A 24221-nucleotide genomic window follows, 5' to 3' on the forward strand; every position below is an offset into this window, starting at 1 on the left:
AACTGTCGTAAGTAGCACATAGGCAAATGGTTAAAGGACAGGTTGGAAACCAAACTGAGGCAGTTCTCCCTATTGCGGGAGAAAATCTCGTTCAGTAGCGGTGAAGGAGATGGAGCGCCTTGGTGTGTTTGCATTCCAGATTAACTCGGGAACAAGGTTATCTGGCATACTCACCTTAGCTAGGCACATTTTGGAGCTAAGGAATACTACCTGAAATTATGCCCACTGTGCCAAATTAAAAAAATGGACGAATTCGGAAGGTTTTAGCGGTGTGTGAAGCCTGTCAGAAATCAAAGCATGATATGGTGACAATGCAGAAACCTCTGCGTCCGATAATTCCAACCAAACTAAAACTCGCTGCAAGCTATTTAATGGACCCTCTTATCCGCAGAGGTAGAGGATATACACCGAAGAGCCAAAGAAACTGGTACAACTGCCTCATATCGTGTAGGGCCCCCGCGAACACACATAAGTAACGCAACACGACGTGGCATGTACTCGACTAACGTGTGCAGTAGCGCTGGAGGAATTTACATCGTGAATTCTGCAGGACTGTCCAAAAATCCGTAAGAGTACGAGGGGGTGGAGATCTCTTCTGAACAGCACGTTGCAAAGAATCCCAGATATGCTCAATAATGTATCTGCCTGGGGAGTTTGGTGGCCGGTGGAAGTGTTGAAACTCCGAAGAGTTCCCCTGCTGACATGCAGGATACATGGATTCACAAGTTGTCTCCATCCACATCTGTATCTACATGGGTACTCTGCAAATCACATTTAAGTGCCTGGCAGAGGGTTCATCAAACCACCCTCACAAATCTCTATTATTCCAATCTCGTATAGCGTGCGGAAAGAACGAACACCTATATCTCTCCGTACGAGCTCTGATTTCCCTTATTTTATTGTGGTGATCGTTTCTCCCTATATAGGTCGGTGTCAACAACATATTTCGCATTCGGAGGAGAAAGTTAAATATTGGAATTTCGCGAGAAGATTCCGTCGCAACGAAAACCGCCTTTCTTTTAATGATCTCTACTCCAAATCCTGTATCATTTCTGAACACTCTCTCCCATATTTCGCGATAATAAAAAACATGTCGCCCTTCTTTCAACTTTTCCTATGTACTCTGTCAGTCCTACCTGCTAAGGATCCCACACCACGCAGCAATATTCTAAAAGAGGACGGACAAGCGTAGTGTAGGCACTCTCTTTAGTAGATCTGTTACATTTTGTAAGTGTCCTGCCAATAAAACGCAGTCTCTGGTTAGCCTGCCCCACAACATTTTCTATGTGTGCCTTCCAATTTAAGTTATTCGTAATTGTAATACCTAGGTATTTAGGTGAATTTACGGCTTTTAGATTAGACTGATTTATCGTGTAACCGAAGTTTAACGAATCCCTTTTAGCACTCATGTGGATGACCTCACATTTTTCGATATTTAGGGTAAACTGCCAAATTTCGCATCATTCAGATATATTTTCCAAATCGCTTTGCAATTTGTTCTGATCTTCTGATGAATTTATTAGTCAATAAATAAGAGCGTCATCTGTAAAGAACCTAAGACGGTTGCTCAGATTGTCTCCTAGACCGTTTACATAGGTAAGGAACAGCAAAGCGCCTATAACACTACCTTCGGAAACGCCGGACATCACTTCTGTTTTACTCGATAACTTTACGTCATGTACTACGAACTGTGACCTCTCTGACAGGAAATCACAAATCCAGTCACATAACAGAGACGATATTCCATAAGCACGCAATTTAACTACGAGCCGCTTGTGTGGTACAGTGTCAAAAGCCTTCTGGAAATCCAGAAATACGGAATCGATCTGAAATCCCTTGTCAATAGCATTCAGCACTTCATGTGAATAAACAGCTAGTTGTGTTTCACAGGAACGATGTTTTCTAAACCCATTTTGACTGTGTGTCAATAGACAGTTTTCTTCAAGGTAATTCATAATGTTTGAACACAATATATGCTGCAAAATCCTGCTGCATATCGATGTTAATGATGTGGACCTGTAATTTAGTGGATTACTCCTACTGCCTGACCTGTGCAACTTTCCAGTCTTTGGGTACAGATCTTTCGTCGAGCGAACGGTTGTATATCAGTGTTAAGTATGGAGCTATTGCATCAGCATACTGCGAAACGGATCTAATTGGTATACAGTCTGGACCAGAAGACTTGCTTTTATTAAGTGATTTAAGTTGCTTCACTACTTCTAGGACTGGCAGCTGTTCTCGATTCGAATTCTGGAATATTTACTTCGTCTTCTCTTGCGAAGGCATTTCAGAAGGCTGTGTTTAGTAACTCTGCTTTGGCAGCACTGTCTTCGATAGTATCTCCGTTGCCATCGGGCAGAGAAAGTATCGATTGTTTCTTGCCGCTAACATACTTCACATACGTCCAGAATCTCTTTGGATTTTCTGCCAGGTTTCGAGACAAAGTTTTGCAGTGGAAACTGTTATAAGCATCTCGCGTTGAAGTCCGCGCTAAATTTCGAGCTTCCGTAAAAGACCGCCAATCTTGGGGATTCTGCGTCTGTTCAAATTTGGCATGTTTGTTTTGTCGTTTCTGCAACAGTGTTCTAAACCGTTTTGTGTACCAAGGAGGATCAGCTACGTCGTTTGCTAATTTGTTTGGTTTAAATCTCTCAATTTCTGCCGATAATTTTTCTTTCAATTCAAGTCACATCTGGTCTACACTTACTTTATCAATTTGGAATGAGTGGAGATTGTCTCTCAGGACGGCAAATGAATTTTTATCTGCTTTTTTCAATAGGTATGTTTTCGCTTATTTTTCGAGGATTTTGTGATTACAGTATTGAGTCTCGCTACGACAACTCAGGATTATTTGTTGCTAAGAGGTCAAGTGTGTTTTCACAGCCGTTTACTATTCGCGTGGGCTCATGAACTAATTGCTCGAAATAATTTTCAGAGAATGGGTTTAGCGCAGTTTCGGATGATATTTTATGCGTACCTCCGGAATTAAACATATATTTTCGCGAACATATAGAGGGTAAATTAAAGTCACCACCAACTATTATCGTATGAGTCGGGTACGTGTTTGAAATCACTCAAGTTTTCTTTGAACCTTTCAGAAACAGTATTATCTGAACTGGGAGGTCGGTAAAAGGATCCATACCTGTGTCCGTCCGCTCGAGACTCGTCCGATCAGGTAACATGTTTCCAGTTGTCCAATGTCGGTGTTGAAGGGCCCGGGCGAGGAGTAAAGCTTTGTGTCGTGCAATCATCAAGGGTACACGAGTGGGGCTTCGGCTCCGACAGCCGATATCGATCATGTTTCGCTGAATGGTTCGCACTCTGACATATTCTGATGGCACTGCATTGAAACCTGCAGCAATTTGCTCATGGGTTGCACTTCTGTCACCTTCAATGATGCTCTTCAATCGTCGTTGTTCCTGTTCTTCCAGGAGCTTTCCATGGCTGCAGCTATGTCGGAGATTTGTTGTTTTACCAGATTCTTGGCAGATACACCCGTGAAATGGTGGTACAGTGAAAATGCCCACGTCATCGCTACCTCGGAGACGCTGTGTCCCGTAACACTACGTTCAAACTCACTTCAACCTTGATAACCTGCCATTGTAGGAACAGAAATCGATCTCACAACTGCGCCAGACACGTGTTATCTTATATAGGAGTTGCTGACCACAGCGCCATATTGTGCCTGTTTACATATCTCTGTATTTGAATCCCTATACCAGTTTCTTTAGCGCTTCAGTGTAGTTACATATTGGTAGTAACGGAGCTGACATCCAGGTATGTCACCTTAATCCTGGGAAATGGCAACAGCACAAACAGTGTGCTGAGCCTTCTGCAAAGATTTCCTCACCCATGTGGGCCATGTGGATAGGATTGTCTCCGGCAATGGAGAGTTATGTTAAGAAAACACAGGACTGAACCGATATACGCATCCATCGGGCATCGCTAATCGTCTCCAGCAGAAACGATTACGAAAAGCCTGGGAAACCTTTGCCGTGTACAGTGCGTGAAACGACATGCCAGCTGGGATGTTTTCCTACGCGACTTCGAGGACGTGACAAACGAGCAGGAACAGGCAACCCAGAGATCTAACCAGTGTAGTCGTAGACTTCCTCCCGAGAATCCGAAGGCAATGCAAGAAAATTGTTGACTTGGCACTCAGGAGGCTGCGTGAGGCGGGAGTGAAGAGGTCTGGGATAGAAAGGGACGCGTAAGAGAATTCCGAATTGGCCGAAAGGTGCTGATTGAAAGTTTCCGTCCGTGTAACAATCAGAAACAGCCGTGCCACAATTTCTATCCTATCTACAGTGGACCTGTCTTATGAACACACTGGAACTCGAAAACTTGAAATCAAGGAAATCTCTGGGTATTCACCATATCCGTCATGTGAACCCATTCATAAAAGATGTTTATAGCAGTTAGTTAGGTTAGAATCGATTTGCCCATAGATCTTCAGAGGATTCGCACATTCTTGGTGGTGTTGTGTAGAGCGGTAAACATTATTCGTTTACAGAATTCCTGAAATTGACGTGTTTGACTCTTTCATTTATGAGTTTATGGTGCGACTCCTTGTCGTACGTGGTCACACGAGTAGCGTGGTTGCTTTATCATCGTATCAACGCTTTCACTGCCTGTCCGAAAATTAAAGTCAGTTCTGTAGAGAGATTCGTCATAAGTGTCAGCTCTTCGTATTAACTGACACCGTTCTGTGGCATGATAACCTCTGGACTTTGACTGAACTGAGCTCGACGCCCAACCAGCGTTTACTTTTGTCACAAATGACCTTTCTAGCTTCGGTTAGCACTGCTGGTGTCATTTTATCACGCTCCAAGAAGTGTAAGAATGTTTGTCAAGAAACAGCTGCATTATGAACATCAAATTCATCTGTATAGTTCTGTTAGTACTGTCTTCTGTAATATCACAACGGCTTGTGTGAGTATTTCTGTCCTTTTTCCGCTGTATGTTACGCACTGCCGAAGTGGCGGATGTACGTTGCTTTTCGCGCTTTAGCGATAGCGAGGTTGCGACCATGCCGCAGCTCATGTGTGAAGCGATTTTCGGATGTGTTATGAGTGCTACTAGCTATTCACACATTAGGTGCGTTGGCGCGATAAGTTGCTGGGATTCTAGGCCATAGTTAGACATGCGATGGAGCCTTTTTCAAGGTCTTTGCATTTTGCTAGCGCCCAGAGAGCGCCATAGGCAAAGCACTCTATGGGGGATGACGACATACAATGGAGTCACGATGGTGCGGCGCACCTGAGGCTCGGGAAAAGTGGGGCAGCAATCAGAAGGTGACCTCTGGTAAGGATGAGGACCGACTAACATCGGAGATCAAAATTTACTGTTTTTTTATTTTACTGCAGCGGTGGTTCAACAAGAGGAAATTGAAAGCGTTTTTGTAACATGTAGAGCAACAAGTAAAAGGGGAACTAATGAAATTATTTTTGAGTTTCAGATGTGAAAATCCAAAAGAAGGTGTCAAGAGAAGGAACATCTGTTCAGACGAATAGGAGAATGTTATCAGGTCTCTCCGTCATTGGTTGACTATACTACAAGGAGTAGCAAAAACAGGAGAATGCACAGCATAGAGTTTAGAGGTAAAGTTGACAGGTGCTGCGTAAAGAGAATAAGTTAATACTCAGTGTTGTGGTGATGAGTAGATGCATTGCCAGCCTATTATAGGGGTGATACACGACGGAAACAGTACTAACACAACTCTCAGGTGCAGACCAGAAACACTTCACACCATACATTTAGGACAAGTATAAATTTTAAGGATACCATGTTTAGTCTTTACGGTGGTACATACCTTTTTTGTTATTCCAGTCACACAACTAATTAAATGACAGCTCTCAATGTGTTTATTCTAAGGACTTGTGTTTTTAGGTGTTATCTTAGACATAAGAAACTACGTGCGTAGCGACTGTGCAGATTTTGGGAGCTCTCAAACCCACTATCAATGAATCCTGTGGGACGTAGCGAGCCAACATCGTGTGACCGCCAACAAGGACTACGTGTCAGCCTAAAGATGAACGAAAAAAATGGCTCTGAGCACTATGGGACTTAACATCTGTGGTCATCAGTCCCCTAGGACTTAGAACTACTTAAACATAACTAACCTGAGGACATCACAAGCATCCATGCCCGAGGCAGGATTCAAACCTGCGACCGTAGCGGTAGCGCGGTTCCATACTGTAGCTCCTAGAACCGCTCGGCCACACCGGCCGGCTAAAGAAAGAAGAACGCCTGAGGCGGCACGGACCAGAGACTTGCCAAGTGGAGAGCTGGAGAGTTGGTCATCAGCACTGAATAAGTGCCGGGACAGCTGGCAGTCTGCCGCCTTAGCAAACAAGCGTAAATGAAAGCAGAGGGAGAGCTACAAAGCCCTGCTGCTGTAAGCCAACCAGACCTTGGTGACTGTGAAAGGAGGCAGCCCATTGGATAAGGGTGGCCTACTATTGGTGCCATGTCAGTTCCTCTACAGTCTAGCAGACGGACCGGTCATAAGTAAATGACAGCCAACAACAACCATCAACTGAGCGGTTGTGAAAGGGACCGCCGGACTGAGGGCTCCTCTCTGACGTCCCGACACGTCTTTGGATGACCCACAGACGAGGCTGGGCCACAATGGGACAACACACCCCTCTAAAGGCAGTGTGCAAATCCAGAACCGGAGGAGCTGCTACTGCAGCTGAGTACCATGATGCAGACAGGCATTGGCAACAGTGAAAACATGACGAGTTAGCCACTAGCACAGTGGGAGAGAGAAAATCCTCACTAGATGTGTTGCAACGCTGTATCAACAACTAATCCAAGAGGAGACTGCACTGTCACAACTACTGCATCGAGAGTTGAGACAGGGGCTGAGATGCCACTGCGTGGGAGATATGGTGTGCTGTGCAGATGTCCTGTTGGTCGCGCCCGAAACTCGCGAGACTGTCAATCGCTACCAGTTCGATATGATGCCAACAGCCCAGCTACGTCACTGATGCTGCCATGGACCAGATTGGGGACCAGATCCATGAGCTGCTCCTCCAACATCAAGCACTGAGTGACAGGTGACCCTTACTCTGGCGAGACCATGCTGCACCTTGATACTTCAGCGAGTCCAGGGACCATTTAAGTGTGTTTATACTGAAACATGTCTCTCCACTAACCCTTATGGAGGGAATGATAGGTTGATTCATGTTCCAGGCAATCATGAAATCCAGTATATTTTCTTGTGAAACTAATTTTTATAACTATTCTAAAGTAGGCAATTTGTCAAGCACTCATTAACGAAGTTGATAGTAGGTTTCGAAATTCTTGGAGGTAGAAGAAACAATATTACACTGCGCTAATAAATAAGCATAACAGAAAACACAGGTCATTTATTTCTTTAGACTTAGTGTATGAGTGTTTCCTTAAGTTATAATTATTATCTGTTTATGTATCAAGGATGATTAAAACCTAGTGTATGATTGAGCAGCGGTAAATCACTGAGACAGAGAATGGTGCAAAATCCACGAAATTTTAATTTAAATTGGGATATAAGTCGCCTATGATCTCAGAAATAGCGTAAGCGCGTTAAAAAAAAAGGTGACACCTGGGAGAATGACGTCAAGTTAGGATATTTTTTTATGTATGGTGTAGGATTGCAAAGTCGCCCCTAGCCGGCCGGTGTGGCCGAGCGGTTCTAGGCGCTTCGGTGTGGAACCGCGCAACCGCTACGGTCACAGGTTCGGATCCTGCCTTGGGCATGGATGTGTGTGTGATGTTAGGTTTAAGTAGTTGTAAGTTATAGGGGACTGATGACCTCAGATGTTGAGTCCCATAGTGCTCAGAGCCATTTGAACCAAAGTCGCCCCTCATTTTGTGAGATCTCAGTACTATTTGGTGATTTCCTGTATTCTGTGTATGACATTTTGAAGTGAGACACTGCACGTACGGAAATCAACTGCGGCAGGGAGCGGTGAGAGAGGGGGAGTGGTTCTCTCACTGTTCTCGATTCTCAGGGGTACAATTTAATGCTGACTTTTCATCCAAGAGATCGTGTTTGTGAGGTGACAGCAAGTTATCAACATGAGCAGGCACTGATGGAAGCGTGCAAGATCTTGACCGTAGCTCTCTGGAGTTGAGAACAAGCAAGCCATTAGGTCATTTAACAGTAAATCTTGCAGTGAATGTTTGGGGCTCAACAGTCACGTACAGCTATTAGGGACAGGAACACACTGAAGCACTTACTGGGGACAGATTTCCAGGCCCAAGAACTTCTCCAACGGTGTGCAGGCAATGCACTCGGTCAAAGAGGCAGGAAAACTGCCTACCTGGACCTGCCGGTTAGGCGTCTTTTGCCACTGAAGGGCACGAGGAGTGAGAGAAATGTACGTCCAGAAAACACGTTACGACAGCGTCGTAAACTTCCTTTGAGAACAGGAGTGGTAGACATAAAAATTTACGAGTTTCCATGTTCATCGTAGACCAGACGCTATCGAGGGAGCCGTCAGGTGGTGTCGTCCCTCAGCCTGCAGAGTTTTTCGGGTAGCCTCAGGTCTGCAAACCAATCTTCGAAAGAAAGAAACACTGTTGGCGGCTCTGAAAAGATCTATGTTGGGACACAAAGGCACTTCTCTTAGTTTAGCCAGGGCCCCTGTCCAGATACGCAGTAACGTTGATGCCATCCACATAAAGATATGAATGATAAACGTGTCGTCCAGTTTAGAGCTGTACAGAAACTAAGACGCTGCCTGATGTGGCCATAGGAAAAAAAAGTCTGGAGTCAGGGATTGGTTGCATTTCCTGAAAAGATAAGAATATCGTTAAATTTGATTCGGATTGGCCAATGACTGGAGCAGATGAGTTAGAGAGGAGAAATGGAGCTCAAGGGGTTTATAATTGGCTTGAAACGATAGTGGGGGCGGTTGCATGACTGATTTTGGGCAGTTTAACGAGGTCGGATGAGAGGTGAGCGCAGGAGAAATTTGGTCTTCCGATTCAGACTCTGTGCTGAAGTGGGTCTTCTGATTCAGACTCCCATGTGAAGAGGGTTCTGGTCTTAGCTTTTGTTTGTCCTGGGTGTGACTTCACACTGGCGCTGTCCTTGACTGGGGACCCAGACCTCAGTCATCTCAGCCGACTCGCTGTGTCGGAAGCAATCTCATTTGTGACAGGTCTGCCGCTCTGACTTTTGGTCTTCTTGTGCGCACTGCCACATAAGTGAGTCATACTGGGCCTAGGTATGACCGGCGAACAGTAGTGTCACACAATGGAATCTGCCGAGATTTCAGGCTCCATTAGTGTTTAATTGCGATCTAACAGATCACTAGCCGTGAATCTGGACGTTTCGCGCCCATGATAAGGAATAACAGGAGGCGCACATCACTGCTCTGATGACACTTGAACCACAACCATCACCTGAGACAGTCCCTGCTCATCTGGAAATGGGGTATTGTACCGTTGCTCTGGCTTGTTAGACCAAACAAGATCACAACCTCGCCACTTGTTCTCGGCTGCACCAACGTGGTATAAATTCACTGCAGAGTGAATCCATCAAGATCTATTCAGTGTTAGATAATTTCAGACTGCGTTATCCGTATTTTCAGCCAGAGTAAACAGTTCAATCACACAAACTTTATTCTCTGTCAACCAGCTATTACACAGTGTAGTTAATCGTGCATTGGATTCTTGTGCTGCCCTCTGATCATGTTTTATTTTTGTCATCAAGCTGAATATGTATTTTTGTCCTACTTTTAATCAATGAACTTGTGCCACAACTTTCATAAAATATCCATCCGTGTTGCTATATTAATCACCCATGTATAATTGATAAAAATAATGACAGGGCCACCATTTTATTAATACTATTTCAGCATTTACATTCATTTAGGTTTGGATAACTGTGATAACCTCTAAGTCAGAGTATCGACAACAAACACAATTAACGGGCAAAATCAGTTTAGCAGACGCATGGGGCAGGTAGTCAAGTGAAAGGTTCACTAGTTAAAGTGACTGCTGTCAGGGTATGGTTGCCAGAGGTCACGGTATTACGGGACAGTTCCGGTCTCGGATTAAAAAAAAAAAGAGTAAGTGTGTTGCATTTTGCGGTGACAATGATAACACTAATTTTAGAGAAGTGCGACAAGCACATACAAACAATGTATTTGCTGGACTGAAAAGTGGAGAAAACGAAAATCTTTTAGGGGTTGGCTGCCCTAGTCAGATACTACACAATGCTGCCAAGACAGCTGCTGACGTCATGAGTGTTCACGTGGAAACCTTTATAATTAAACTTTTCAGTTACTTCCCATATACACAGTACGAACGGAGCGTCTAAAGGAGTTTTGTGACCTTGTCGACATAGGGTATCGGGCATTGTTGTCACATACAAAAATAAGGTGGTTGTCTTCGTTTGTTGGTGCAGAGAGAGTACTGAAGTTGTATGATGCTGTTAAATCATTCTTCCTCTTAGAAGAAAAGGTAAGTAAACTTCCGACAACCCTCTTCCAGAATCCGTTAACGGAAGCACATCTGTGGTTCCTGCATAGTCAGCTGAGCGTGTTTCAGAGACATGTACTTAAATTTGAGAAAGCAGACAGCAATGTTATAGAAGCTGCTGTGATTTTGGAAAATACTAGCAGAAACAAAGAACGCCGTAAAGAAGAATGTTTTATTCCACTGCATTAACTAGTGCAATTCGAAAATTCCATGTTGATGTAGAACACTTTTATGAAACGTGTACAGCTTATTTAGAAAAATGATCAACAAATCTTAATGAGTTTTCCATTTTTAAATGGATGTTGCTGGACGCAGCAGCTGAGTGGAGCAATGCCACAAGGACAATAACATTTGTACTAGGTAGAGGATTGTCAGTAGGTAGTTTATTGATTAAGCAGCTTTCTTTACTCAAGCAGGTCACTACTGAATCAGAAATCAACAAAAATAGCGATGAATGGGATAGTAGAACATGTCATGAGAAATGGACCTATTTCTTCCGACAGACTGGACACGAAGAACAGTATTCTCAGTTGCTGAATCTGAGTGACTCCGTCATCAGTATTCCAGGACATAATGCAAACGTGCGACGAGTATTTTCTGTCATGAATGTGCAATGGACTGAGGAACGAAACAGATTACAAGTACCAACAGTCGAAGCAATAATTAAATGTGTATTTAATTATCAAATAAGTTGCTCTAAGTTTTATGAATACATCATACAGCTGAAAGATCTTCTCTCCAAAGCTCAGAATTCAAAAAAATATGACGCGTAGGCTAACAATTTATGTGAACTTTGCACTTCAACATACAGAGCTTCAGAAGAATATTTTGTACATCGTTTTAATGTTTCAAAACAAAAAATACTTGTATTACCAGTACTAATTTTGTAAAACTTTATTACCATTTCAATTCCCTCCCTTGCGTATTATTAAATTAATTACAGTGTAAAGTGTTAAATAATTTATTTATTTTTCTCGTAAATCAATTGAATACAGCAGTAATTTGCCCAAATATTTCACTTTTTTAACCTCAAGAAAAGTGCCCCGATATGTTTCCGTCTATAATTCACAGATTATGGCGTTTTTAGTTAATTCTAGAGAAACATCCCGGTTTGCTAGCAACAAATTCTAAAAACCCTATGTCAGGGCGATAACTCAAGAGTTGCTTGACGCCGCGTGACAGCAAGTCTGGTGTAGTCTTGCAAACCTATTGTCAGAACAGCTGTGTATCACTGTTAACGTGAAGCTAACACTGCCGGAAAGACACTCCGAGACAGAACCGAGCGGTAATGAAGGCAGGCTCGAGGGCGAAGAGCAGAGTGGCCATTGCTGTTGTCAACAGCGGGTACCGTGAGTGAATGAAAGAAGTCTGTTTGCAGATAAGGCACACAGTGAATACTGTCGACGTTCGTACTCTTATACGAATCCTTTCAATGCAATACACACAGATAAATAAGAGTAAAACATCAAAGGAAACGCAAATACTGACTAACGAGCCGTCGTAGACCACGGATCTCTTACACTAGAATACTAATTCAGTATTCACGAAACTGGACGTTGACGGAAGCTGCGTGAGGTTGTCCGCCGGCTTTGTTATTGCCTGCAGAAGGGTGCAATGCGAAAGTCAATTTCGAAATTCGGTAAGACTTTCAGAGTGTTGACGAACGGTATTGGATCAGGCTGTTGGTACACCACGAAAATAGGTGTAACGTACTATGAATAAATAGGCATAAACTTTTTTCGCCTTCGGATTACTCTATTGGTGACAAATGACTGAAAACAGCATCAACCGTGAAATAACAGCGACTATCAAGCGATTTTGGAAGTTAACATACAGTCTATTGGTGGGTCATAAAATGTAGCAACTTCCAGAATCGACTTTTATCACACTGTATCCTTCAAATATAACTGAGTTCCTATTCCCACGGAGTAAACTGAACATCTGTAGCACTCGACGGCCTGTTTGACAAGTGACCCTAGCATACCTACGTACTGTGAAATCTTATGGATCAATCCTATGATGACTACGTAGCAACATAATCTGAAGGCAGATTAGCATGATTGAACTGTGAGGTCTGCCTATCCAGAGGAAATGAGAGAGGAAGTTTTAGCTATACAAACGCATCCTTACAGTGAACAGACAAAACTATCACCTTATTCAGAACCACAACTATCACATTTTCCTTGAAACACTAACAATTTCCTACGGAATACGTACGATACAATCCAGCAAAGAATAACAACTGTTTCAACCAGGCGCAATTATTCTAAATCACCCCTAACCAATGTGACAAATCTATACTGGATAAACTGGAACATCTTTCACGATGGATTTTCAGGAACACACTGTAGTTCATTCACAATACCAGGATCAGATATCCGTAGAAGAAAAGTTTATGTCAGTAAATATGATAGTGGCAAGAAAAAAATCAAATGTGAAAACTAGTAATTTAAAAACAATATGGAACAGCATTGACTGCCATAATTCCTGTGTAAAGCAACAACGATTTTTTAAGTCACTCGAAGGATGCTCAGAATACGAAGCCACTACATGTATCTTCATGTGTGTCATTTTTTTTTCAGTTGCGCTTAGTGACCTGGTGTATCTCAAGAATTCTCTTTCGATCAAGGAATCACTTTTCTTTGCTTGTAGCTTACTAATCAAACGCGATATTTGCAAGATCGAACACAGGGGAGCAGCTATGTGGTCGCTATCTGATCAGTTTCATTGAAACCACATGAGGTCAAATAGCCTGAAAACTGTCCTCCCTAACGCAAACATCTTCAGTGTATATCAAGTCTGAAAAACTGTGATTTTCGTAATTTCCGACAGCCCATTATACTTCTAAACCAGGCGTGGGCAACCATTAGCGATCCGCGGGTCTGACTGACATTCGTACTCAGGTCGGTGTTACACTGTCGTATTAACTTTGACAAAGAAATGCGATCCAATATTCATCGTTATTTGTTCGACAGAAATATTTCACATTGCGCTAATAGTGGTATTACACTGTCAGCAAATGTTGTTGTTGTTGTTGTGGTCTTCAGTCCTGAGACTGGTTTGATGCAGCTCTCCATGCTACTCTATCCTGTGCAGGCTTTTTCATCTCCCAGTACCTACTGCAACCTACATCCTTCTGAATCTGCTTAGTGTATTCATCTCTTGGTCTCCCTCTACGATTTTTACCCTCAACCTATCCATTTCCCTTTTTAAATTTTCTAACCTACCTGCCCGATTAAGGGATCTGACATTCCACGCAATCTGTGACAAATATCTTTAACTTCACTGTTCCTTCAGAGTGACCAACGAACATTTTTTACTTTGCTCTGCAGTTATGTGTACCATAACTGCATTCTGTTTACATTTGGAAGAAGAACAGAAGAAAATAAAAAGGAAACGTACTTGGGTGTAGTCGTAGTTTTTACGGCGAAATACTGAAATCATTCGACAAAATCTGTTAACGGTAGCTTGCAGCTACGGGGACAGTCACATGGAAATTACTTGCAAGTATAAATTTCAGTATGTGCTCTAGAAAGTGGCTCCTCACAGGTACTACGAAGCAGAACACTCACCTCAGATATGCTAAATCGGTGGCAGACTTACTGTAACACTGTGATTTCTTGCAACAAAAGGAAGATACTCTTGTTTATAGTGTAGCACTCGAATACCGGTGTGTACATTGACGAAAATAATACCAGAAACATGTGAAGCTATTTATGAAGCACTTAAAGAGGAATATGTGAAGCAGATAATAGTTTAGTACATGCCATAGCCATGAGGAAATATTTCTATTTCTTTATATCTTCCGGGATACATCCTGGTGTACTTCGTGGCTAATGACCGTTTTTTTATAGCTCTCGCTTCTTCTTATTGTGTTTCTGTATTCGGGGTACCACAAGTCATACAATGCTTCATCTGCTTCGTCTATTTCTATCAATTTCGTTGACGATTCTACGCACGCGTAAATTTCGAAGCCATTTTGGCGATCTTTTAATGTCAGACAGCTGCACCGATGCTAACGCTCCTAGCGGTTACGTTTCTCCTTGCAGTAAAAATAAGAAAAACGCTTTCTTTGCTCTAAACTAAGGCGAGGCGCTAGATTTGGTCAAAGAAAATTTGACATTAGCCTAAATTGGACAATTTTTCTTATTACACTATCAAATCTTATTTGACGAAGTGTCTTTACTAAATAAAATTTGATTTACTTGACGAAGTGTCTTTATATGATAAAATTTGACAGTGTAAAAATACCTTAAAGTCGTGAGTCAGCTCTTCAGCGACGCGACAGCAGCTCTCCTGGTCAAAACTATAGCGTCTGTCACGTAATGAGCCAATACGAATGACTCCCTTTCCTGACATTCGACGTCAACAAATTATATCTCAAAAACACATTTTCGAGAGCAGATTCATTTTATGTAGACCCTACCTTCACATGCTTACATTTGTTTACACGTCGTGAACATAATTTCTTTACAATAAACATTTTACGATAGCTGTATTAGAAACTTCAGTCACCAAATTCTGCAACGCCATTAGCCCTCCCGTTACCAAGCTTTTTCACACCTCTATTTTACTAAGCGGGGTATTTGGACTACCCCAAATGAATTTTGTGTTTCATTGTAATATTTGTTGTCAGATTTCGTTATTTCCATTGAATGGGTTTATTTAGTATTGAAAAACAGCTTTTCAGGTTATTAGAAGTATTTAATCAGATCACAGATACAAAGTACAAAAAAATTTCTATATCTTTCACTACATTCAGTACTCAACGAACAGAAAATAATCTATGCACCTGAACAGTCACTGCAGTAAAGTAACACAAGACTTTTTCAACCTTTCAGTCAAGTACATTTTTGCACTGCTTGCACTTCACAGTAAGTTTCTTCTCTGTGTATGTTACAAACAGGTTTCTTGCGTGTTACACAACAGAATCTTGTTTTCCGATCTTAGTTTCTCTTGCAATCTTGACATCGTTGTGGCGTTGGTAACTTGGAACACTGGGTCTGGAACAATGATGTAGGAATGGCAATGCCACAAGCTTTCAGTGCATCTTGTACAACTTTATGAAGACCGTTGATATTTTTGGCTCTTTCTTCCATGTTGCCTTTGCTGAGTCCAAATGTCAGTCCAGTCGTGAGGAGGGGTCACTTCGGTTTCGGTTATTCTTCTGCCATTCAGGAAATCTTTGAGTGTACAGAATATATGCATTCAGTGCTGCAATATTTGTCATTTCCATGAAGATTCTTAGTGGCCACCGCCTTGTTCCTCTAACACAGCTGTATTCTCTTGTCATTTTGTCCCCATTATTTACAGCACCTTTGGTTTTGTTGTAGTGCAGTATGATTTCGGGTTTGTGTTCACTTTCTTCACCACTCACTTGTCTCTCATTCTGCTGAGTAGAGAGTAGTATTACTGCCTTTCCCTTCTTTGTAACATAGGAAACTGGAGTCAAGTCATTTGAACTTCTTCTTCTCTCTTTCTGTTTGGCAAGAATTCCTTGGGAATATCTTTCTTATTGGAACGCAAGGCACCAACCAAGTAGTTCAGCAGCCGATGGAAAACTGGTGAAAAAATTATCAGTTGTTACACCATGAACGTTATTCAGAAACGGTTCCATGAGATCCAAAACAACTCTCTGTCCTTGATTAACTTCCCGAGTATTGTCCACCATTCCTGTGCAAATTTGGATCCGTAATAAGTAAGATGTCTTCACATCAGCACAAACCCATATTTTAATGCCATACTTGCCAGGTTTGCTCTTCATATAAACCCAAAAAGAGCAGTTTTCTCGGTACGTTGCTAATCGTTCATCAATAGTCACGTATTCATAATGATAGAAGTTCTTGCACAAATTAGAATTTCAGTATAGACAAAAATCGGTTTCTTGACATGGCAGCAGAAAACAATGGTTGCCGAAAGGCAACATTACCTCCCCACAGATCGGAAGAATTTCAGTATAGACAAAAATCGGTTTCTTGTCATGGCAGCAGAAAAGAATGGTTGCCGAAAGGCAACATTACCTCCCCACAGATCGGAAGCACTTGTGCGACGTCCATGAGTTAGACCAGCTCCTATTAGAACTGCTAATACAGCGTACACTTCTGTTGCATTTATATCTCTCCATGTCGTTTTGTTCGAAGAATGAGCTGGATTCCACAAATAAATTACTCGTTTGGCTTCCCTGTTCGTTTCTTCTACAATGATGCTCACGATTTCCGGCGAGATAGATAATAAAAATGACTCTGTTGTTGTTTTGATTGTTTTTCCATCATTCACTGGGCGAGGTGTTACGTTCAAAATGTTGCGATGTCGACGCCGCCCACCTTTTGGTGGCTCACTAAAGAATTGTAGTCCACTTCTAGAAACAAACAAATCTCCAGTGTCTTCTTCTTCTTGTTCTTGTTCACGTGAATGTGTAATATCTTCTGATATTTCATCATCGGCTTCATCTGATGCTATGATATGGTCTTTGTCAAGAGGTTCCATATATTCATTCAGTTCATTATCAATGTCCCATCCATTTTCATCGTCACTGACATTAGAATTGTATAGAATTTCCATGATCTCTTCGCTAGAAGTCCTTTGGGCATTCTTACTTGCAGATGAAATACTGACTAGTGTAATGTCAGCTCAACAGTGAACGTCAAATTCAACTCAACAATAGTAACCAGCAACAATAACAAACATTGGATCTATGGCAAAACTCAACAAAGAAGATGAATGACAGACATATTTCCCAAAATCTTCTTTTTATACAAATAAGAAAATAAGAAGTTTCATAGCAAGCTGGGTAGTCTCAACCCCACCAATAAATGGCTTGAATTACAATGATACAGCCAAAAAAATTAGACAGTCGTGAGTGTGAATTCAACGTCAATCATTGTAGTACAAGGTCGTGAAACTACAGGCGTGTGGCCCTTCAGATAACATTATTATAGGTAAAAACATCAACCTGGGGTAGTCAGAATACCCCGTTTGGTAATGCGAGGGTTAGTAAAGTTATGTTAGGATGTTCACAGAACAGAAATAAATGCAAACATCTGAACATTGGATGTAAGGCATCTTGAAACGTAACCACGGAGAAATAAACGCCTATAAAGCAACAGTTGCTTAATATTTACTTATTTGTGGAGACGGATTCTTTATAATACGAGAACAGAAAAACAAAATACGGGAATGGGATAGAAAATGCGAGTCAATAAGGAGTAACTTAGCGATTTGTGGTCACATGCAGGCCATAAGATTGTTTGATATTTAATGTGTTAATATCCGCAAACACAAGAAGCAAGCGTTTTTGATAGGTCTGTCCAAAAATATATTTGATATGTGATCGTATTGTTTCTGTAAGCAGTAAATACCGTCTGTGTTGTCAGAACTGATCCAGAGGCGAAAATATCTTCTCCCCACACTCCTTCAAGGTAACAAGTGGTTTCCCACCGTCTCTGCACGCGCATGAGCGCATGGGCCGTAACTTTGCCCTAAGAACGTGGACACGTTTCTCTTCATTGTCCAAATCCAGCGCCTGCTAAATAGCTTTGCGCGTGCGCAGGGTAAGTAAAATTTTCACTGGTCTGGGTCATGACCTTCAAACCCGAGGCGAGCGCAGCGCTGGCTGAAGCATCCGATAGCGAATCCCGTGCGGAGTACAGTGTGACTGCCTCGCTCTCTCACTCACGAATTTCTTCCGCGGGTCGGACTGCCTCACCGGTCCTGGAATGTTCCTGCCACACTTCTCTACCCAGTGCATGGCAAGATGGCTGCCGATTCGAGTGATGCTGCTCTGCATTTGGACGCCGCTTTGCTAGGTTAAAATTTGATCATGGAGAATGGTATATACTTTCTCGGCTACTGGGAGTGTTGTCTGGCACAGTACGTTCTCGTTTACGTATTGCAAATTAAACAGAAAGAGCGCTAAGTGCTCGTAGGGCGTTCGCCCATTTGCACTGTTTCGGTAGGGAAGCGGAGTGGCCGTCGCAGATTGAGCATCTGTCGGTTTCTCGCGTGAACTGCGCCGGTCCTCGCCTAGCAGCAGGCCGCAACGCGCCGCGCCGTGCGTTTACCACAGACCTCGCCGCCGCCAGCCACAGTGGAACCAGACGCGCCTGCAGCTGCCGCCAGCTGCTCCGAGCGGCGCCATCTACTACGTCAGCTGCAGCGGCCACCAGCCGCGGTCCCAGCTGCCGATAAACTATTGGAGCTGCACCTGTGCGTTATACGCGAGATCGCCCATTGCCATCCTGTGCCCTGGATTCCAGCAGACGAAGCGGCGACACCGCCACAGCGGCGTCCCGACGGAAGGAGGAGGGCAGCGCGCCATCAACGTCACACCCGGAATGGAACACGTGGAGGAAGAGCTCGTGCCCGTGTCGCACACTCAAAAGATCGCAGCCACAGACAAAATACTGAGCGACACAACATTACACATCAAATCGACAACAAGTCAAGACGCTGAAACTCTATGACAGAACGCAAACTCCAGGAAAGAGAACCTACAAATCAAGTCAGTCAGAAACACTCAGACTACAGTTATAATAGAAACACACAGGAGGACTGTCGAAAAATAATAATAAATGGAACATAAATGAAGACATTTCTACCATCATGTCCATTATAATTATCCGGGCTGTTATGCCGTGGTCGGTTGATGAACTTTGTGGTGATTCCCAACGTTTCGTCTCCGACTGTGGGAGACATCTTCAAGGGGGTCCGTAGCTTGATGGAAGGTCCAACACACACACTGGCTCGCTACTGACTGCCGATAAATTCCGTGTCCGCACGCCCCCGCGCCGCGGCGTGACGTCACGTGTTTTGCAAACGTCAGTGCAATTGGTCGCTGTCCGTCGCCGTCGATCGCCGTTGCCATCACCCAGTAGTGGACGAGTGGTACACATCTTCTTTAACACCGGCATCCATATACCGTTTAAGGCGCCCTCCTCCGTTCGGTTGAAATTATTTGTGTGTTTAGCGATTTCGATTGCTCCCTGTAGAGCCTTTCGTAGTATCCGCTCGTGGCCGCTAGTACTTGCAACTCCTCGAAACGAATATTGTGGTTCCCTGGCTGGAAAGCATGCTCCGCAACAGCTGATCGTTCCGTTTCTCCTCTTCTACAATTTCCCTTGTGCTCTTCCAAACGTTTAGAAACAGTTCTTTTGCTGGTACCCACATAAACATCACCACAGTTGCATGGGATCCTATACACTCCATATTTTTCCAATGGTTTGCGAGCGTCCTTGGCAGGCCTAAGGTATTCCTGTATCTTCCTGGTGGGCTTGCAAATTACGGTAATATTTCGCTTCGTCAAGATCTTCCCTATTCTTTCCGTTACATTTTTAACAAACGGCAGGAAAACCTTAGATTTTGCAGTAGCCTGTACGTCAGTATGATTTCTGCGTGGCTGCCTCAACGCACGTTTTATTTCGGCGGACGAATATCCGTTCTTCATTAGTGCATTGTGGAGATGTTCCATCTCAGCGTCGAGCAACTCAGGTTCACAAATATTTCTAGCTCTGTCCGCTAACGTCTTGATAACACCCCGCTTCTGTTGTGGGTGGTGGTTCGAATCCCGGTGCAAATAACGGCCCGTGTGCGTGGGTTTGCGGTACACTGAGTGGCCCAAACTACCATTTTCGTTTCTGAACACAGACACATCGAGGAAATGTAGTTTGCCGTCTACCTCCTCCTCCATTTTAAACTCATTTCTTGAGTTTATACTGTTCAGATGTTCGTGGAACCGGCTTAGTTCCTCCCTACCATGTCTCCACAACACAAACGTGTCATCCACGTATCGGAACCATACATTTGATTTCTTGCTGGCAGTACCTAAGGCCTGTTCTTCGAATTTCTCCATAAAGAAGTTTGCAATTACGGGACTTGGAAGGGGGCTTCGCATAGCCACGCCATCCGTTTGCTCATAAAACTGTTCATTCCACTTGAAGTATGTGGTCGTCAAATACACTTAAACAGCTCTAAAATATCGACAGGAAAAATTCGATCCAGCTGTTCCAATACATCATTAAGTGGAACCATGGTAAACAGCGATACCCCATCGAAGCTGACCAATATGTCCTGCGGCTGGACCACTATGCCATTCAATCTGCTGATGAAATGTGTCGAATTCTTTATATACGAGTCCGAACGACCCACAAGTGGTTTTAACAGCGTAGTCAAAAACTTGGCTAACGAGTAGGTGGGCGAACCAATGGCACTTAGTATCGGTCTTAACGGAACATTTTATTTATGAATTTTGGGCAATCCATAAAGCCTCGGTGGTAGCGCAACCGAACTGCAGAGACCTTTCTGTACACTCTCTTCAATGGAGGACTTTTTTATTAACCGAGACACAGTTCTGAGAACGTTGTTAGTGGGGTCCTTATTCAGATTCCTATATGCTTGCGGATCCAGCAGATCCGTAATTTTTCTCTGATAGTCGGCCACATCCATAACCACCGTTGCTTTTCCTTTGTCAGCTGGGAGAACCAAAATACTCTCGTCGTCATTCAGGAGTTTTAAAGCTCTTCTCTCACCCACAGTTATACTACATTTCGGCGGTTTTGCATTGGATAATATTCTCACTGTTTCTATATGGATTTCTTCAGCTGTTACAGAATCTACACTGCGAATTCCTGCTTCTACATTGGCTATAATTTCTTCCGTGGGCACAAAACGCGGACTAACAGCAAAATTTCCTCCCTTGGCAAGTACAGATGTCTCATCGTCAGATAACGAACGTTTGGACAAATTGATAACGGTCCGGGAAACGTCTAAATGCCGAACAGTCTGACTTCTTCTTCTGTCTACTAGACGTCGTCAACATACGCTTCCCCATGGTATAATGCAGTAGTCTATCAATTTTATCCCAGTCACCGCTGCACAGTTTATTACTGATCGTAATATGGAGAGACATTAACTTAGAGTTTGCGGTTGCCAAGTCCCGTCGAGTCTGCTGAATGCGCTCTCGTAGTAAGGCCTCCTCAGTCCGTTTGAAAATGCGTTGTGCCTTTCCCGAATAGAACAGTCGCTTTATCTTCAGAAACTTCGGTATAACGCCGAAGGCTCTGCAACGAGACAGGAATGTGAGGGAACACAAAAGCTGCACTCTCTTCTTCTGGAGTCCTTCCAGGCGTCGCACTTCTCTTGACATCTCCTCCCCGTAGAGGCGTCTGATACTAAAATGTAGACTTTCACGGCCGGAAATATCATGTCCATTATAATTATCCCGGCTGTTATGCCGTGGTCGGTTGATGAATTCTGTGGTGATTCCCCACGTTTCGTCTCCGACTGCGGGAGACATCTTCAAGGGGGTCCGTAGCTTGATGGAAGGTCCAACACACACACTGGCTCGCTACTGACTGCCGCTAAATTCCGTGTCCGCGCGCCCCCGCGCCGCGGCGTGACGTCACGTGTTTTGCAAACGTCAGTGCAATTGACCGCTGTCCGTCGCCGTCGATCGCCGTTACCATCACCCAGTAGTGGACGAGTGGTACACATCTAGTTGACGACGTCTAGTAGACAGAAGAAGAAGTTTGATAATTTGCTACCTAATCAGACTGTTCGGCATTTGGACGTTTCCCGGACCGTTATCAATTTGTCCAAACGTTCGTTATCTGACGATGAGACATCTGTACTTGCCAAGGGAGGAAATTTTGCTGTTAGTCCGCGTTTTGTGCCCACGGAAGAAATTATAGCCAATGTAGAAGCAGGAATTCGCAGTGTAGATTCTGTAACAGCTGAAGAAATCCATATAGAAACATTGAGAATATTATCCAATGCAAAACCGCCGAAATGTAGTATAACTGTGGGTGAGAGAAGAGCTTTAAAACTCCTGAATGACGACGAGAGTATTTTGGTTCTCCCAGCTGACAAAGGAAAAGCAACGGTGGTTATGGATGTGGCCGACTATCAGAGAAAAATTACGGATCTGCTGGATCCGCAAGCATATAGGAATCTGAATAAGGACCCCACTAACAACGTTCTCAGAACTGTGTCTCGGTTAATAAAAAAGTCCTCCACTGAAGAGAGTGTACAGAAAGGTCTCTGCAGTTCGGTTGCGCTACCACCGAGGCTTTATGGATTGCCCAAAATTCATAAATAAAATGTTCCGTTAAGACCGATACTAAGTGCCATTGGTTCGCCCACCTACTCGTTAGCCAAGTTTTTGACTACGCTGTTAAAACCACATGTGGGCCGTTCGGACTCGTATATAAAGAATTCGACACATTTCATCAGCAGATTGAATGGCATAGTTGTCCAGCCGGAGGACATATTGGTCAGCTTCGATGTGGTATCGCTGTTTACCATGGTTCCACTTAATGATGTATTGGAACAGCTGGATCGAATTTTTCCTGTCGATATTTTAGAGCTGTTTAAGTGTTGTTTGACGACCACATACTTCAAGTGGAATGAACAGTTTTATGAGCAAACGGATGGCGTGGCTATGCGAAGCCCCCTTCCAAGTCCCGTAATTGCAAACTTCTTTATGGAGAAATTCGAAGAACAGGCCTTAGGTACTGCCAGCAAGAAACCAAATGTATGGTTCCGATACGTGGATGACACGTTTGTGCTGTGGAGACATGGTAGGGAGGAACTAAGCCGGTTCCACGAACATCTGAACAGTATAAACTCAAGAATTCAGTTTAAAACGGAGGAGGAGGTAGACGGCAAACTACATTTCCTCGATGTGCTTGTGTTCAGAAACGAAAATGGTAGTTTGGGCCACTCAGTGTACCGCAAACCCACGCACACGGACCGTTATTGGCACCGGGATTCGAACCACCACCCACAACAGAAGCGGGGTGTTATCAAGACGTTAGCGGACAGAGCTAGAAATATTTGTGAACCTGAGTTGCTCGACGCTGAGATGGAACATCTCCACAATGCACTAATGAAGAACGGATATTCGTCCGCCGAAATAAAACGTGCGTTGAGGCAGCCACGCAGAAATCATACCGACGTACAGACTACTGCAAAATCTAAGGTTTTCCTGCCGTTTGTTAAAAATGTAACGGAAAGAATAGGGAGGATCTTGACGAAGCGAAATACACTGGAAGAAATACACTGGAAGATACAGGAATACCTTAGGCCTACCAAGGACGCTCGCAAACCATTGGAAAAATATGGAGTGTATAGGATCCCATGCAGCTGTGGTGATGTTTATGTGGGTACCAGCAAAAGAACTGTTTCTAAACGTTTGGAAGAGCACAAGGGAAATTGTAGAAGAGGAGAAACGGAACGATCAGCTGTTGCGGAACATGCTTTCCAGCCAGGGAACCACAATATTCGTTTCGAGGAGTTGCAAGTACTAGCGGCCACGAGCGGATACTACGAAAGGCTCTACAGGGAGGCAATCGAAATCGCTAAACACACAAATAAGTTCAACCGAAAGTAGGAGGGCGTCAAATTAAACGATATATGGATGCCGGTGTTAAAGAAGATGTGTACCACTCGTCCACTACTGGGTGATGGCAACGGCGATCGACGGCGACGGACAGCGGCCAATTGCACTGACGTTTGCAAAACACGTGACGTCACGCCGCGGCGCGGGGGCGTGCGGACACGGAATTCAGCGGCAGTCAGTAGCGAGCCAGTATGTGTGTTGGACCTTCCATCAAGCTACGGACCCCCTTGAAGATGTCTCCCGCAGTCGGAGACGAAACGTTGGGAATCACCACAGAATTCATCAACCGACCACGGCATAACAGTCCGGATAATTATAATGGACATCTTACTTCCGGCCGTGAAAGTTTACG

The sequence above is a fragment of the Schistocerca americana genome, chromosome 7, assembly GCF_021461395.2.
Source record: "Schistocerca americana isolate TAMUIC-IGC-003095 chromosome 7, iqSchAmer2.1, whole genome shotgun sequence".
Classification (NCBI taxonomy): Eukaryota; Metazoa; Arthropoda; class Insecta; order Orthoptera; family Acrididae; genus Schistocerca; species Schistocerca americana.